The sequence below is a fragment of the Marmota monax genome, unplaced genomic scaffold (genome assembly GCF_021218885.2).
Source record: "Marmota monax isolate L192 unplaced genomic scaffold, Marmota_monax_Labrador192_F-V1.1 WCK01_AAM20220418_F8-fsc00181, whole genome shotgun sequence".
NCBI lineage: Eukaryota > Metazoa > Chordata > Mammalia > Rodentia > Sciuridae > Marmota > Marmota monax.
In genome coordinates, this window is record NW_026694276.1 from 1,419,522 (window position 1) to 1,436,386 (window position 16,865).

A 16,865-nucleotide genomic window follows, 5' to 3' on the forward strand; every position below is an offset into this window, starting at 1 on the left:
TCCCACCATGATATACTGCCTTACCACAGGCAATCCCAAAGCAATTAGGCCAACCGATCATAGGCTGCAATCTCCAAAAGGGAACTAAAATAAACCTTTCCACTTTACAAGGTGATTTTCTCAGGAATTTTGTTATAGTGACTACACAGCTCCAGTCAGACCCTCAGCCTCCCCTAGTTCCTGCTGCCCCATTACAACCCTTTGCCTTGTTCCCCTGCCCAATGATTGGCACTCATACCCTGGGACCTTCTTCCCTGCTCTGTACAGGTGACCCTCATCCTTCAGCTTAAATCCCACTTCCTCAGGAAAGCCTCAGGACCCCACGTTTGTTCCAGTCTGTTTTTTAATAGTGGTATTTTTAATAGATGGTATTTAAACATCTGTCTCTGTCCCCAGACTGTAAGCTCTGTGCAGGCGGGAGCTGTGTCTGTCTTCCTTAGGACTGAACCTTAGAATCCAGGGCAGGGCTAGCCACAGAGTTCACACTCAAGAAATCTTGGTGGAATGAAAGAAAAATTCATGCTTCATAATTTTTTAGCATTTTTCTTCTGTTAATCTTCAATTGTTTGATTTCCACTAGTTCCCTCTGGAATAGTCAATGTTTATAACCATTTTACAGGCCCAGAGTCAAGGTCACAGATGAGTTAATGGACCCTGCCTGGTTCCAAATCGTTGCACATTCACTGCCTCAGGCTCTTCATCTAGGAGGAAGAGAAGGAGGGTTACACTGGAGAGGAGAGTCAGAGGCCAGAGAGGCTGGATGAGGCCAGAGGAGGGTGAGGTGGCTGCATGGCTTGCTCTAGCAGCCAGGTCCCTCACAATCATTTTTTCGAGCACTAGCCATCCTGGAGAAAGCCCAGGCAGATGTCATGGGGATGTGCCCCAGCAGTTCCCCAACACTCATATCCCATTCAAGAAATGGACACACACCAAAATGAAGAAGAAGAAAGTGGAAGAAGGGGAATGGTCACCTCCTCTACCACCTCAGACTGGGGCCCTCAGCCCAAATTGAATGGCCCTCATCCACGATGGATGCCCCTCGACTGTGATGGAAATGAGCTTTGCAGTCAACCAACCTGGGGCCAAACCCAAGTGCTGCTGACAGTTCTGCAAGCCTGGACTGACTGGTTGGTTATTCCACTCTGAGAACCTCAGTCTCATCTGGAAAATGGGACAATAAGGGGCTGAATTTGATAGGCTGTGGTGAGACTTCCATGAGGCTGTGAAGGGTAAGTGCCTAATGCTACATTCTCGAGGCCCCAGCAGGCTCATGGGGACCAGCCTTTGGGCATTGAACGGCTTTTTGTGGTGGACAGGGCTCATTCCCTCCTACCTGGGAGAACCTCAAGGACAGGAACCCTTATACCTCCCAGTGCTTTGGGACTAGCCCAGGCCCGAGTTGGATGCTCAGCTAGATGCACAAATATGCAAGTGTTTGCTCCGATCCAGAGTAAAACTCTGCTAATTTCCTGCAGATGAAAAGACCTGGAAAGCTGAAAAAGGAAGTTCCTCTCCTGGAGGACGAGTGCTCAGATGCAGAGCTGAGTAGGAGCAGTCAACTCCAAAAGAGGAGAGGAAGGGATGTGACCAGAGGGGACAAAGTCTGCAGGAGAGGATGTGCAGGGTTCCAGGCGTCCTGCAGAGAACAGATTTCTCTTGGGATGTGAAGTGTGGCGTCAGACAGAGAAAGGACCGGATGCCAGGAAGGATCAACAGAATTAGCTGGAACTTGGCCTAGAGGTGGGGACAATCAGGATAAGCCTCCCATAATAGCACCTGGCTTGCACACAGAACATGCTCCATAAATACTTATTAAATCAATGGATCAAGAAGAATGAGATTTTCCTACTAGATTCTTAACTGATCTCGCTGCCTCTTTGGACTCTGGCCTCCCGTACAGCCATCCCCAGAATGCTAACATAGGGGTCAAACTCTGACACAGTCATTCTTGCTTGGGACCCGTGGGCACCTCTCTTCCTACAAGAGGCAGAGGTCACATGCTAGTGGCCAGATGGGGATTATAGACCTTTTCTGTTTGGCCTGAGCCTGTGTGTTTTGTTTTGTGGAATTTGTGGAATCTACATTTCAAAATGACAGTGCCACATGAAAACCCAGATTTCCAACTTCTCTGAAAGAGTTAGTTGGATGACATGGCTCTCTGTGTCTGCCCTCCCACCTGGGATAACGGCTGGAGCTGAGAGGACAACACTTGCCCTCCCTAGAGCAATGTCTTCCTAGGTGGGGTCTTCATGACCCCCTCCCAGCCCAGCCCCTGCCCACAGGCCAAAGTCCAAATTCCTCAGTTATGCCATGAGTATTTGGTGATATGACCTTTGGGATGAGCATCTCCATCTTGTCTGTCCTCTCTGTCCTTGTCTCCAATGTTCTGGCTACTTAGGGCCACATCTAGCACACTGCCTGTGTTCTGTCACAGTTGTGAGTGCTTGTACACATGGGATTATGGCCTGGGGTGACTGTCCCTGCCACAGGGCCTTCACAGATATCCATCTGGTCTTTGGAGGAGGCACAAGCCCTCCTTGAAGTGGGGCTTCCTGCTGCCTACCCAAGCAGAGTAAGCAGCCCTCTGGCCCCCACAGCTTGCCAAATGCCATCACCCTGAACTCTGCACTGTGAGCCACGGGGCTGGGAGGGGCAGAGGCCAGCACAATCACATATCCTTCTTGCTTTATCTCTGGTACCCAGCACAGGGCTGGTCTCTAGATCTACGTACGGTATTGTCTCCTGGCCTCGCACAGTATATCCCTTGAAGGAATCAATGAACTAGAAATCCTTGATTTCATAGATGACAGAGGCATAAAATAGCACCCAAACTGCACCCAAAAATTTAGAAGACTTTATTTTATGTAGGTAAAGCCATAGCTGGTCACATCTAACCCCAACACATACTCACCCTGTCCTGAAAGATGGAAGGCAGACCCTGCCTCAATCAGTCCAGATCTAGAAAAAGGAGAAAATGGGACAAATGTTATTTTGAGTCTCTCTCTCTCTCTCTCTCTCTCTCTCTCTCTCTCTCCTCTCTCCTCTCTCTCTCTCTCTCTCTCTCTCTCTCTCTCTCTCTCTCACACACACACACACACACACACCACACACACACAGTGACACTGAGCATCTCCTCTCTCACCCCCAGTTGGAGTCTGGGTTTCCTTCATGTTCTAGGCCTTTCCTGACCTCTCTCACACCAAACAGCTGTGTCCTGAGTTCTTGGCCTAAGGCTCCTTGAATCCAGTCTGCTAAATTGATCATGGGACAGCCCAGGCCACAGCTAGTGATAGAGATCATCCTCAGACTTTGGGACTGAAAAAGGCTTCAAGACCTGAGCATTTTCTAGGAAGGAGAAGATCAGCCTAGAGCCCTATCCAGGGGGCCTGGCGGAATCCTTCTTGAGAAGGAAGAAGAGCCACCAGGAGAGGGAGAACACAGGGACTCAATCACACTCCTCTAGGGCCCTATGCAAAGCACTCACATTCCTGCTGTGACTCATTCCTCACAACAAACGGGGGGGGGGGGGGCATGGCCAGGTCCCTATTTACAGATGTGGGACCAACCCTTGAAGTCAGCTCCTGTGTGACAGGGCCTGACTTGTCCTTCATCTGCTTGGCTCCAATGCCACATTCTTTATCACCATGTTCCAAATGTTAGACTGGGATCCCCTCGTCTGGCTGCGGTGGGGACTAGGATGAAGGGAATGGAAGCTAACACACCGTGGAAGCTGCCTTGTGCTCAGGAATGCCCTTCAAATTCACTGTCAAGGTAGAGTGGTATATTTAGTGAGACCATTTTACTGCAAGAGCAGAGGTGTTTCTTTCTCACTCCCTTCTCAGAGGGGTTCATGAAGCCAATGAGATAACGTTTAATGAGAGTTGGAGCCTGGCACTGTCTATATGTTATCTCGCTAGCCATGCTTTAAGGGAAAGGCTCAGGCATCACAGGGTGAGTCCCTTGCTGCCCAGGCATGTTTCTAGGGCACAGACCCAGGTGATTCTGTTTGGGCTCCCAAACTTGGGTCTGCTCAGGTGGGTATTCTATGTCCCAAGGCAGAGAATGGGGCCTAACTCTGATGCCCACATGCCATCCCTGGGGGATATTAATGGGAAGAGACAAGGGAGTATTTTCTTCCCTAGAGCCCAAGAGCTCATTGCCCACCCTGCAGAGGTGGGCAACTGGGGTGAGCTGAAGAGATACCTGGCAACCACACTGGAAAGCTAGGGCTCCAGTGGAGTCATCTTGGAGTTCTTTTGACTTCCTCCGACTCTACCTCCTGCTGCCAACCCCATTAATCACCTTCCCTGCCAAACTCTGGAATGTGGCAGTCAATTAAAAGTCAGCCCTCGGTTAAACAAACAAACCAACCTGGAAGCTTCTAAGTCAGCTGCAGAGGCTTGGGCTGGTCAAGGATCATAGGCAGATTTCTGGCTTCCCTTCCTCTGCTCTTCCCCGACTCCTACAACTGTGAGCTCAGCGCCCCCACTCTAAAACTAGGAGGAAAGTGCCACATTAGTGACCATTTTCCTTTCAGGCCCATATTTGGTGTCCAGCACCCTGCTCTCTCATGTAAGGTTCTGCAAACCATCCCGGCCCATCTTTACCAGAGGACCTTTCTCACTCTCTGCAACACAGAACATAGCCCTGGGGAAATTTCCCCCAAGGAAGTAGAGAAGCTAAGGATGGGCAGGAGGGTTGGGGGCCAGCTGGGAGATTCTCAAGATGAGCCTCTTCCTGCCCCTTCCCACCTCCCTCTCTTCCTCAGCTCCCAGGGGTCAGCACAGATAAAGTCCCACTGGGCCTGGCCTGGGGCAGGTTCAGTCCAGCCTCAGCAACCTTCTGAGGGACCCACACCCATATGTGCCTATAAACAAAGGGGAAAATATGTAAACACTCAGCCCACTCATGAGAACAGAAGAATCCACAGATGGACAGAGTGGTGCATGCAGGTGCAGACCACACTGCTGGTTCTAGTGAACTGGGTCGGCCAAAGGAGACCTAGCTGAAGGATCCAAATCCAAGGCTGTGGCTCCCACTGTTGGGCCCCAGACTTCAAGGGCTCCTCAAGCCACTTAAAATATCTCAGAAAGCCAATGACTATCCTTCAGTTAAACATGGTGGGGTTTCTGGGATTAATAAAAATTCCAGGGCTTTGCTTTTGGCTGGAATTATATCAACTCAACACAGAAACATTGACCATCTTGTGCTGATAAACATTTTGAGGATCAGTATACATGGGTCAGATAGGGATAATGGAAGAACATGTAATAACTTAACAACTGCTGCTTACAAAATCTTTCTAAACATGGACTTTGTAATGAAGGAAATAATAAGATGAATCTTAGATGCTGGTTTCCTTAATATACAATTCCTACAAATCTGAATAGAGAAAGATTAGTCTTCCCCCAAATGGTCAAAGGCCAACAACATGGGGTTCATACACACACACACACACACACACTCAGGAGAAAAAGAAGCTCAAATAGCCAACAAATACATTACTCCTTCCTTATCTGTGGTTTGGCTTTCCGAGGTTTCAGTTACCTGCGGTCCACCGCAGTAGTAAATGGAAAATTCCAGAAGTAAGCAATATCTAAGTTGAAAATTGTATGCTGTTCTGAGTAGTGTGATGAAATCTTACACCACCCAACTATCCTGCCTGGGATATGAATCATCCGTTTGTCCAGAGTATCCATGCTTTATATCCTATCTGCCCACTAGTTACTTAGCACCCATCTCGGTCATCAGATCAATTGTTGTGATACCACAGAGCTTGTGTTGAAGTGACCTTTACTTTGCATAATAATGGCCCCAAAATACAAGGGTGGCAATGATGCAATTTGGGTATGCCAAAGAGTAGTTTCCTTCAAGTGAAAAGGTAAAAATTCTCAATAAGGAAAGAAAAAAAAAATCATATGCTAAGGTTGCTAAATCAATGGCAAGAACAAATCTGTCTGTGAAATTGTGATCAAGGAAAAGTAATTCATGTTAGTTTTGCTGTCACACCTCAAATTGCAAAAGTTGCATCCACAGTGCAATGTAAGTTATGGTGGAAAAGGCATTAAATTTGTGTGTGTGTGTGTGTGTGTACATAGAAGTCTGGGGCTCAACAATGGGAGCTACAGCCTTAAATTTCATCTATCTATCTATCTATCTATCTATCTATCTATATACATACAGACAGACAGACAGACATATTGGGTTCAATATAACCCTCAGTTTCAGGCATCCACTGAAGGTCTTTGAAAGTATCTCTTAAGGATAAGGAGACAAATATGCTCAGCCTCACTCTTTTTTTGGGGGTGGGTGGGGGTATATCAGGGATTGAACCCAGGGACACATAACCACATTTTTTAATGTATTTTATTTAGAGACAGGGTCTTATTAAATTGCTTAGGGTCTCATTAAATTGCTGAGGCTGGCTTTGATCTCCCAATCCTTCAGTCTCCCAAGCTGCTGGGATTACGGGCATGCACCACTGTGCCCACTTCAGCCTGACTTTTAAGGCATTTAAGTATTTAAAATTATATATCATTTTCATCCATCAAATTAGTAAAGATTTAAAAGTTTGATGATACCAGTATTCTTAATGGGCATTCTCAAATACTATTACTGGAACCATAAATTGTTAGAGTTATTGGAAGGTAATTTGGGAGCAAATATTCAAATTTTAAACACAAACATTACCAATCAGGTGGCAAGTAATCTACAAGTACAATTGTTCATCTCAGCATTGTTTTCAATGGCAAGACTATAAACAGCCTAAATATTTCTGAAAACAAACTGGTTACATCTTTACAATGAACTTGCAGTAATTAAGAATAAAAGGTAGATCTATCAGTACTGGCATAAAAAAGTGTCCAAGACCTGATATTAAATGAAATAAAAAGGAGCTGGACACAGTGGCACATGCCTGTAATCCCAGCAACTTGGGAGGCTGAGGCAGGAGGATCGAAAGTTCAAAGCCAGCCTCAACAACTTAAAGAGGCTCTAAGCAACTTAGCAAGATCCTGTCTTAAAATAAAAAAATAAAAATAGGTTGGGAATGTGGTTCAGTGGCCAAGCACCCCTGAATTCAATCTCTGGTCTCCCCTTCCCACACACACACAAAAGAAACAAGGAGAAAAAAAGCAAGTTGTAAAACTCGATGTTTATGGTATGGCTGTAAGTGTGTGTGTGTGTGTGTGTGTGTGTGTGTGTGTGTGTGAGAGAGAGAGAGAGAGAGAGAGAGAGAGAGTTTGCAGTGTTGGGGATTGACCCCAGCATCTCATGCACGCTGGTCAAGTGCTGTACCACTGAGCTACCTCCCCAACCCTGTATATGTATTTTGAAGAGCATATAATAACCTGTAGCTTGTCTATACAGAGATACATTACTTATGGATAAATAATAAATTGTTAAGAGGAGTTCCCTGTGGAATGGGATGAACAAATGGAAAGGGTGGGTACAACACTTTTAATTTTCAATACACTTCTTTGTTATATATTATTTCCCATAATTATTTATTTTTTTAATCCTAATTTTTTACATATGACAGCAGAATGCATTACAGTTCATATTACACATACAGAGCACAGTATTTCATATCTGGTTGTACACAAAGTATATTCACACCATTCATGTCTTCGTACATGTACTTAGGGTAATGATGTCTGTCCATCTCATTCCACCATCTTTTCTACCCCCTTGCCCCCTCCCTTCCCCTGCCTTCCCTTTGCACTATCTATAGTTCATCTAATCCTCCCATGCTCCCCCTCCCAACCCCACTCTGAATCAGCCTTTATTTCCCATAATTTCAAAATTAGTTCTTTAAAGGGTCCCTGGCAAGGAAAAGCTGAGTGTCCCCAATTTAGGAGGACTAGACAATTCATGAGAAAGGGTCTTCTATGGTATGAATGCTTGAATCCCCCAAAATTCACAAGTTAAAATCCTGATTCCAAGGTGACAGTATTAAGAGTTGGGGTCTTTGTGAGTGATTACATTCCTTACAAAAGAAACCGCAGAGAAAATTGTTCCCTTCTACCATGTGAGGACACAACCAGAAGGTGCCATTTATGAACCGGAGAGCAGGCCCTCACCAGACACTGACTTTGCCAGGACCTTGATTGTGGACTTCCTAGCCTCCAGGAATGTGAGAAGTAAGTTTCTGTTGTTTATAAACTTTAACCTATATAGCTTTTTTTTTTTAAATAGTAGCCTGAACCGTCTAAAACAGAAAATTAGTATTAGGAGTGAGGTACCATGTAAAAATACCTAAAATGTGGCTTTGGAATTCTCTTAACCTGACAATATGGGGCTAGAGTTGTGGCTCAGTGGTAGAGTGCTTGCCTAGCATGCTCAAGGCTCTGGGTTCAAGCACCACATAAATGTAAAATAAAGATATTGTGTTCACCTAAAACTTAGGAATAAATATTTTTTAAAAATCCTGACAGTAAAATGCAAGAAGAGAGAAATGATTGAAAGATGAAATTTCAACCAGAATTTTAAAATTTGGGAAGTTCTCAGCCACCCTATATTGAAAGGAATGAGAAAGTGTGTTTGTGAAAGCTATGATTTGATTTGGAGATGAATATGGATAGACCATCTCAAAGGAAGCCAGATGCTATTCATCCAGGCAAATGAAAGAAAGTTGCTGAAAGCCTCTTGGAGATTATTTGGGCTGCCCCTTCCATTGGTAGGCCCAGAGGCCAAGGGCCTGAGGTGGAGGGCAGAGGGCAGAACAATTTCAAGTCTCCACTCCCCACATTCCTTGGCTATGCCAGGTATGGCTGCAGTGGCCCTGGTGTAGCATAGGCCATGGAGGCCTCCTCTGAAGGGCCCAGGTGGTATACCTTGAAAGCCAGATGAGGTGCCATCCCCACCAGCATGCTGAACACACCAGCTATGGGGTCATGGATACCTCCACCTAGATTTTGAAGATCAGAGCCATCAGGAGTCTCAGTTGTGTGACTCAGACAAAAAGCCACCATGATGGTGAGGCCACCAAAGACAGTCACCACCAAGGCAATGTCTCCTGAGGTTCTTGGGCTAAGGTCACCCCCAAGATCTCAGATGTGAGACACCAACAGGCAATTCCAGACTGGGAGAATCACAGTCACCCAGAGCCACAGTCAACCCCTCTTCCAATGTGTCCAGGGACAGAGCCTTGGGTCAAAGAAGATTGTCTCAAATCTTAAGATTTAATGTCGTTTAAACTGTTGAGTTTCAGTCTTACCTGGAACCTGTTGTCCTTTCTTCTTGCCCATTGCTCCCTTTTGGGATGGCAATGTCTATCCCGTGCCCGTCACAGAATTGTCTTTTGGAAGCACCAGACTAGTTTGATTTCACAGGCACGTAACTGGAGAGCAACTGGTCTAGGGGATACACGGTACCTTGAGTCTTACCTGTATATTAGATTTTGGACTTAGACTTTAAAGTTGATGCTGAGACAAGTTAAGATGTTTCGAGTTTTGAGTGAAATGGATGCATTTTGCATGTGAGAATGACATGAATTTGGAAATGCCAGGGACAGAAAGAATGTTTGCAATGCCCCAAATATGCTAAAATCCTAACCCCCAACGTGGTGGTATTAGGAGATGGGATTTTTGTGAGGTGATTTATGCCCTTGTAAAACAGATCACCACTCTTGTAAAAGAGACCCAAAGAGCTAGATCATCCCTTCCACCCTTTGAGGACTGATAGAGGGCACCATCTTTGAACCAGAGAGCAGGCCCTTACCCAATGCCAATCTGCTGGCACCTTCCCAGTCTCCACAACAGTGAGAAATAAATTTCTCTTGTTTGCAGGTCATCCAGTCTATGGTATTTTGTTAGGGCAGCCTGAACAGACTTAGACAGGGATCACTGAAAGGTATGGAGATGACCCTACAGAGCCCAGAAGGTACTGTGCAGAGGAGAGGAGCCCTGGAGAAGCAGCCTGTCTTTCATTTGGTAGAGGAAGCCCATGTAGGGAGGTCTGTCCTCTCAGCAGCTCTGTTCCACCCAGACAGAGAAGATGAGCCAGCCTTTAAATGCCACCACATGCCTTGCAGGGACAGGCTGCTTGCCTTGAGGGTCTGGTGCAGCCCCTCCTCCTTTTGCTCCACCTCCGGGCTTCTCCTCTCTCCCTCTGACCCAGGCTCCACAAAATCTCTGACCCATAAAAATGGAATTTGCACAAGAACTTTTCTAAAAAGAAAAAGAAAAAGTGAAAAGGCAGCCTGATAGGTGGCTGTTTGAGAACAGGTTTCTGACCAGAAGATCTTCACAACCTGGCCGGAGATGCTAAAGTCAAGGGCCAAGGGCCAAGGGTGAGGTCCTCTAGGAAAGAGGGACTTTTTCTGTTCTTTGTGCCACCCTCTCCCATACACCTCTGAACTCCGGTCCTATAGAGGCAGGTAGGGCCACATGGATCAGGACTGGAATGTCAGCTCCAGCATTCCTTACCGGGGCTGTCACTTTACCTCTCTAACCCTCTGACTCTTCGTCTATAAAGTAGGGATCATAGCATCCTAAGGGTGGATGTGAGAATTAGAAATAACTACTGTTGCACAAAGCTGGCCATATAGCAAGTGGTCACTAAGCAGCATGCACAGGGGTATCTGTTCATCAATATTCTCACCTCCAGGCCTTTGCTCCTGTTGGGGTGCCCTTCCATCTCCATCTGGTAAAAATCCCACTCAAGTTTCAGGGTTTTCAAGCAAGGTTTCTTTGCTCCAGTCTCACCTCCTTTCTCAAATCTTCTGCAGCCCTGCCCAGCAGCAGCACTCTGTTCTCCTCAGGGCTTCCATGACACTGCGTACCTAGCTCCTTCCGCCCTTACCAAATGAGTCACAGAGTTGTTTACTCTGTGGATGGGGTGGCGGTGGGGGTCCTGGGCAGGATGCCACCTCGGTTGGATGCACTTGCATCTTTGTATCTCCATCTTTAGCCCAGAGGCCGCTGGATAAATGTCTGTCAAATGCCCCGTGTGCACATGTTCCTATCACCCTTCCCTGTCCTCAGGGAAGGAAGTGAGCTAGGAGTACAGTTTCTCCCCAGCTGCATTCCTGGATTTGGTTTGATTCCAAAGAAGCCATCATGTCCCTAGAGGCCCAATTCAGACACCTCACAATATGGAGTGTTCTCCTACTGGGAACGAGGGATTACGAAAACTAAAGGCAAAGAGGCACAGCTGGGAAATTGGGCCACTGGTGGGGAGCAAATGCCCAGGAAGGTCACCCGACCTCCCTTCATTGGCCATAAACTGGCTGACCTCCAGCTGTGTGCAGCTGGCCTGTTTCCTCTGTGCCTGGGGGAGCCTCTCCACTCCCAGAAGGGTTGCCCCACTCCAGTCCTCTCCCAGGACTCTGAATCCTAAGCTAGACGGGTTCTGGGCTGAGGGAATGTGAGTTCATCCTGTCCCCTGCTGGTCACTTTGGGGAATGGCCCCTTAGCTGGCCAGGCCGGGAGTGTTTCAGAAAACCAATACCATCCCAGGACCAGCACCATGTCCTGGGGATCCTCTGCTTCAAACCCAAACCTCATGGTCTGGCAAAGCCCTCCAGAATATGACTCCAATATCTCTTTCCTACCACCCTCTTGCAGAAACCCAGCTCCAGGTAAGGCAGCTGTTCTCTGTCTCTGGATTCACTGGCTTAGAGTGACCTGACCTCCCATCTTTACGGAGGCTATCCCTTCTGCCACCAATGCCCTTGCCTTTCTTGTTTTGAGACCCAGCTTGTTCCTCTCTGACTGCCCCTGCTCTGGATTCTCATTCCACCATGGTCTCAACTAGATCAAAGGGTGGCCATTTTGGAACATGCACAAACTCAGGGTTCAGAGGAGGGCCCTGCATACAGTTGGTACATAAGCAGTGCTGGGTGCAAAAGAAGATCACATCCCACTCGTGTTTCCATTCCTCCCATCTGCCCTTGGATAGCGCCCTTGGGAAAACTGGCAGGATCCCTTGGGGAGGGAGATGGGATGGTCTCTGATCACCTCCAGGCCTCCTGCCCTCCCAATTCTAGTGTTCAGGAGTCAATGAGCTGTCAAGGAGCAGCAAGAACAGGTGGAGAGTCCAGTGACATGCAGTCAGATATGGGAGAATTTTGTGTCCAAGGACACTGACTTCCATTCAGAGCAGGGTTCTGGGCCACTCCTCTTCCCTGGTCACTGCTCTCCAAATTCCCTTTCTTCCTTTCTTCACTCAGAGATCACCCATTAGGTGCCAGGCCCTGACCTGACTGTGGGTATCACACAGAAATGATGCTGTCCTCAAGGTAACTCACTGTCTAGTAGAAGACAAAATTAAGATATTCACTAACATCCTAACATCAAGGTTTGGGACAGAAGAGGTGTGCTGCTTCGTATCACAACCCCTGATCCAGCTGAGGAGGCTTCCCTGAGATGATCAAGGTGCAATGGAAAGAGGAAACAGGCATTAGCCAGGCAAAGAAGGGTGGGGCCGAAGGGATACAAGGCGTCAGGGGGGACGGCCACACACACCTGCCAGGAGTTTCAGTTCATCTTTGCCACTGGGTTTTGGGGTGGAAAAGGTGTGAACTGACATGCGGGCAGAGGCAGATCTCAAGTGCTATGGGCAAAATGAAGGTGTTTGATATATAAATATATTTTTTAAGCCATGGGAACAACTGAAGGATTTATAAGCAGAAGAGTGACATGCTTAGACCAGAATTTTAGAAAGTTCTTTTGGGCAGGATGTAGAAGAATCAAAAGGAAGAATCTCCCAAAGAGAAGATGAAAGGGAGGCTCTAGAGGCTGTGGTGGAATAAGGGGAGAGGATCGTTACATTAAGGCAAAAACAACGGGGAGGTAAAGCTGTGAGAAGTTTCTGGAGTCTTAAGGAAGACAAATATAGATGTGGGGAGTGGATGGTGGGACCATGGAATGAGAGTCATAGGTGGGGTGCTGTGGAGACAGTGGCCCCATTTTTGGAGCATGGTGAGCTTGAAATGTCTGGGGACACTGACCCAAGGTGACCAAGAGATGCAGAAAGGGATCCAGAGAGATGGGGACTGGAGTCATTGGCCAACATACCTTCGACTCACAGTGTGTGGCTGAAGCACCCTGCCCAGGGACAATAAGGAAGAAGGAGATTTTTGAAAAGGAGGACCCATTGTTTTTAGAGGTTCTGTGACTCATCACTGAGGGAACAAGGAGATAAGAACAAACACAAGGCAGTGAGGCTAGTGTGAAGGTATTCACATCAGATGACATGAGCTCATATCCCATTTTACCTAGATCCAGGACCATTGATTTACATCTCCAAGCCTCAGTTTCCCCATTCATGGAATGGACTTAAAAGACCTACTTTGTGATATTGTTGAAAGTAAAAGACATGATACCTATTAAGCACAACGCACAGCTCCTTTCAGAGAGATGTTCAATAAATGAGAGCTACTACCATGAATAGCAAATAGAGAGAAGTTACAAAGTTTCCAGAATCTTCCAGGTCTGGTAGTACTCCCCATTGGAAGCCCCCTTGGGCCTCTACCCACCAATTTCATCACCAACTAGAGGAGCAAATCCAGTCAGGATCTGGATGTCTCTGCAGCCTAAGTCTCTTCAGCTTCCCTGAGCAGCACATGTTGGGAGACCCCAGCTCTGCAGGAGACTCCAGACCTCTGTCCTTCTCAGGGGTGGTACTCTCTATGTGGTCCTCACAACTCAGCCCTCCTGACCTCTGCCTTACCCTCAGGACCTTCCCTTAGAATCCAGCTCACCAGATGAAGTAAGGCCATGCCCTGGCAATATCTCCCCTGTGATGCTGGCTCCTGCCACTCCAAGGTGCAGTTCCAGAGAAGTGGGGTGGGATGTGTTCCCCAAAGGATTTGGGGGAGTCAGGAAACCCATTAGAACTGACTTGCTCAGCTCCCTGCTGTGGGGGGAGCACCACAATCCATGGCCCACACAGGAAAATTTCAAGGAGGCCATTCTGTGAAGTGACTGGCCTTGACCTCATTTTACATATCTGTAGAATACCAGGCTGGGACCAAATCTCTTCTGCGGTCCCTCTCACCCTGGCAATCCACAATTTCACGCATTCTCGCCTTTCCTGACTGCAGTTCACCTATTGTACAGCAGAGGGAGTCTGCACCTCTGCAGACAGCCTGGAGCCAGAGTCCTGCAGCTGACCAAGGGTCAGGAAATCTTAATAAATCACCACTATGCTGGGAGTATGACCTGTTTAGTGCAGAGTTTGGTCAGGGTATACAATCAATAAATAATAGCTGTGGTTGTCTCTATTCCACAGATGAGGCAATTGGCGTTCCAAGAGTTCATTGGAACCAAGGCACTGTGGTTCTGATGATGCCCTGGGGATTCCTGGGAAGGCACAGTGCCATCTCTAAATATCTGAAGGGCTCACCTTCAAAGAGCAGCAGAGGGTGGATTTCCAGGAATTTAGGCCTAAGCCCAGCCTAATGAACACTGCTTTGCTTGCTCTCTCTCTCTCTCCCTCCCTCCCTCCCTCCCTTTCTTTCTGTTTTGTTTTTTGATACTGGAAATTGAACCCAGAGGCACTTAACCACTGAGCTACATCCCCAGCCCTTTTAAAATATTTTATTTAGAGACAGGGTCTCCCTGAGTTCCTTAGGGCCTTGCTAAGTTGCTGAGGCTGCCTTTGAACTCGTGATCCTCCAGCCTCAGCCTCCTGAGCTGTTGGGATTACAGGTATGTGCCACCATGTCTGACAGGAGCACTGTTCTAATGGACAGAGCTTAAAGGTTGGGACGGAGCCTGCGTTGGCTGGCTATGAGCACCGTGTATGAGAGAAACTTTCAGGAGTCAGGAATTAAGAGGTGGTTGGTCTCCGTGAAGGTCCCCTCCATCCCAAGGAAGCCACATTCAGCGAGGACTGTGCCAAGCAGAGTGGGTGCCTGTCTTGAGTCACAGAGGCTGTGCCCCTTCTTCTGAGACCTTGTCTCCATCCAGGACCTCTTAGCTGACCACTCTTAGAGCTGGAGAGGTCTGGAATTTTCTCCAGAGGCCTCTGGATCCATCTACAGACCCAGGGGCAGCCACCAGCTGCTGCACACTCCTATGAAGGGCTTGTTCTAGAATCCTGGGGAGGCCTTGCAGGACAGGATCTTTGGTAACCCAAGTTCTGGGCTCTGTTCACAGTGCTGTGGCTCCAGCCTGATGGGGAGAGCGGCAGAGTCACAGGTCATGCTCATCAGGCTCATCCTAGGAACTCTACGAGGCCATCTGCCAATGTCTGTATGTAAGTGAGCATTCTGGGCACAAAGGCCAGTAAGGTTCAGAGTCGGGGAGGCCCCAGCTTCCAGCCCCATCTGCTGACCAATTGCAGAGCATTCACAAGCCCAAGCACCCCCAGGGAGGTATACCCAGGCAGCTGTGTGAGGAACACAGGAGGCAGCCAAAGGGACATCCTCTCAGATCAAAGCTGGTCAGGCTGTAGCTTGGCACTGGTCACCTCTGGAGACACACTAAAAGCAGAACATTGCATGGTGGAGCTCTGGGAAAATTATAAAAATTTTGATTCTGAGACTCTTTCTTGAATCCCCTAAATCAGACTGTCGGTGTGTGGAGTCTATAGGTTTTTACATTTCATGAAGCCTTCCAGGGATTTTTGTGGTGCCAAGCATTTGGGAAGCCACAATGGCAGCCATAATGGAAGCTTTCAGGGGTGTCCTGCAGGCAGCTAAAGGAGCTGAGGACAGCCTGCCTGCCGAGGAGGTGATGTGGAGGGTGAGGTGGGATCTGTTCTGGGTGGCTCACCAGGAGAGCAGGCAGCAGCAGGAAGGACTTATAGGGCCAGCTTTGGAGACAGATTTATCCACCTCCCCACTCCCCCACACCCCAACTCCAGACAGGGGTTGTCTTGTGTAAATTTTGCAGTCAGCATCATCCCTTTTGACAAACAATGAACCTCACACTCAAAAAACTCAGGTTCCAAGACTCACAGCTATGAGCCAGAAACAGGGTTCAAATAGAGTATTTCTAACATTGAGCCTCTTCCTCTGTACCATGAAGAGTGTCCCACGTGACTTCATTCATTGCCATAGTAAGGATCTCCTGGTCACCAGGAGTGCCGCAACCCCCTCATCTTTCTCCAAGCCATAGCAGTTAATTAGAGGGAGACTGGTTGTAGGGGAGCAAAAGATGGGGGATGAAGAAAAACACACACAGTCACACATAGAGAGAAAGCCCTGTGGGTGATCCAAGCCCTGATGAGGCTTGACTGACACCAAGCCAGCTCAGCACATTTATTATATAGGTTTCATCAAGAGGTTATTTGTTAAAAAAGGAGGGAACACTTCCAAACTCATTTTTATGAGGCTAGTGGCACCCTGATACCAAAACCAGACAAAGACACACCAAGGAAAGGAAATTCAGACCAATATCTTGATGAACACAGACACAAAAATTCTCAATAAAATTCTGGCAAATTGCATACAAAAACATATTTAAAAGATAGTGTACCACAGTCAGGTGGGGTTCATCCCAGGGATGCAAGGTTGGTTCAACATATGGAAATCAATAAATGTAATTCATTACATCAATAGACTTAAAGATAAGAATCATATGATCATCTCAATATGTGCAGAAAAAAAGCATCTTACAAAATATAGCACCCTTCATGTTCAAAACACTAGAAAAACTAGGAATAGCAGGAACATATTTCAACATTGTAAAAGCTATATATGTTAAGCCCAAGGCCAGCATCATTCTAAATGGAGAAAAAAAAATGAAAGCATTCCCTCTAAAAACTGAAACAAGACAAGGATGCCCTCTTTCACCACTTCTTTTTTTTAATATTTTTTAGTTGTAGATGGACACAGTATCTTTATTTTATTTATTTATTTTTATGTGGTGCTGAGGATAGAACCCAGTGCCTCACACTTGCTAGGCAAGCGATCT

At 47.1% G+C, this 16,865-nt stretch overlaps 1 long non-coding RNA gene across 1 annotated transcript; it reads left to right on the plus strand.

Annotated features, from left to right (window-relative positions):
• The first annotated feature begins 734 nt into the window (after window positions 1-734).
• On the plus strand, window positions 735-2,044 carry LOC124108720 (uncharacterized). The gene is made up of 2 exons (XR_006856752.2): window positions 735-1,229; window positions 1,476-2,044. It is a non-coding gene; the product is annotated as an uncharacterized LOC124108720 (long non-coding RNA).
• Window positions 2,045-16,865: the final 14,821 nt, after the last annotated feature.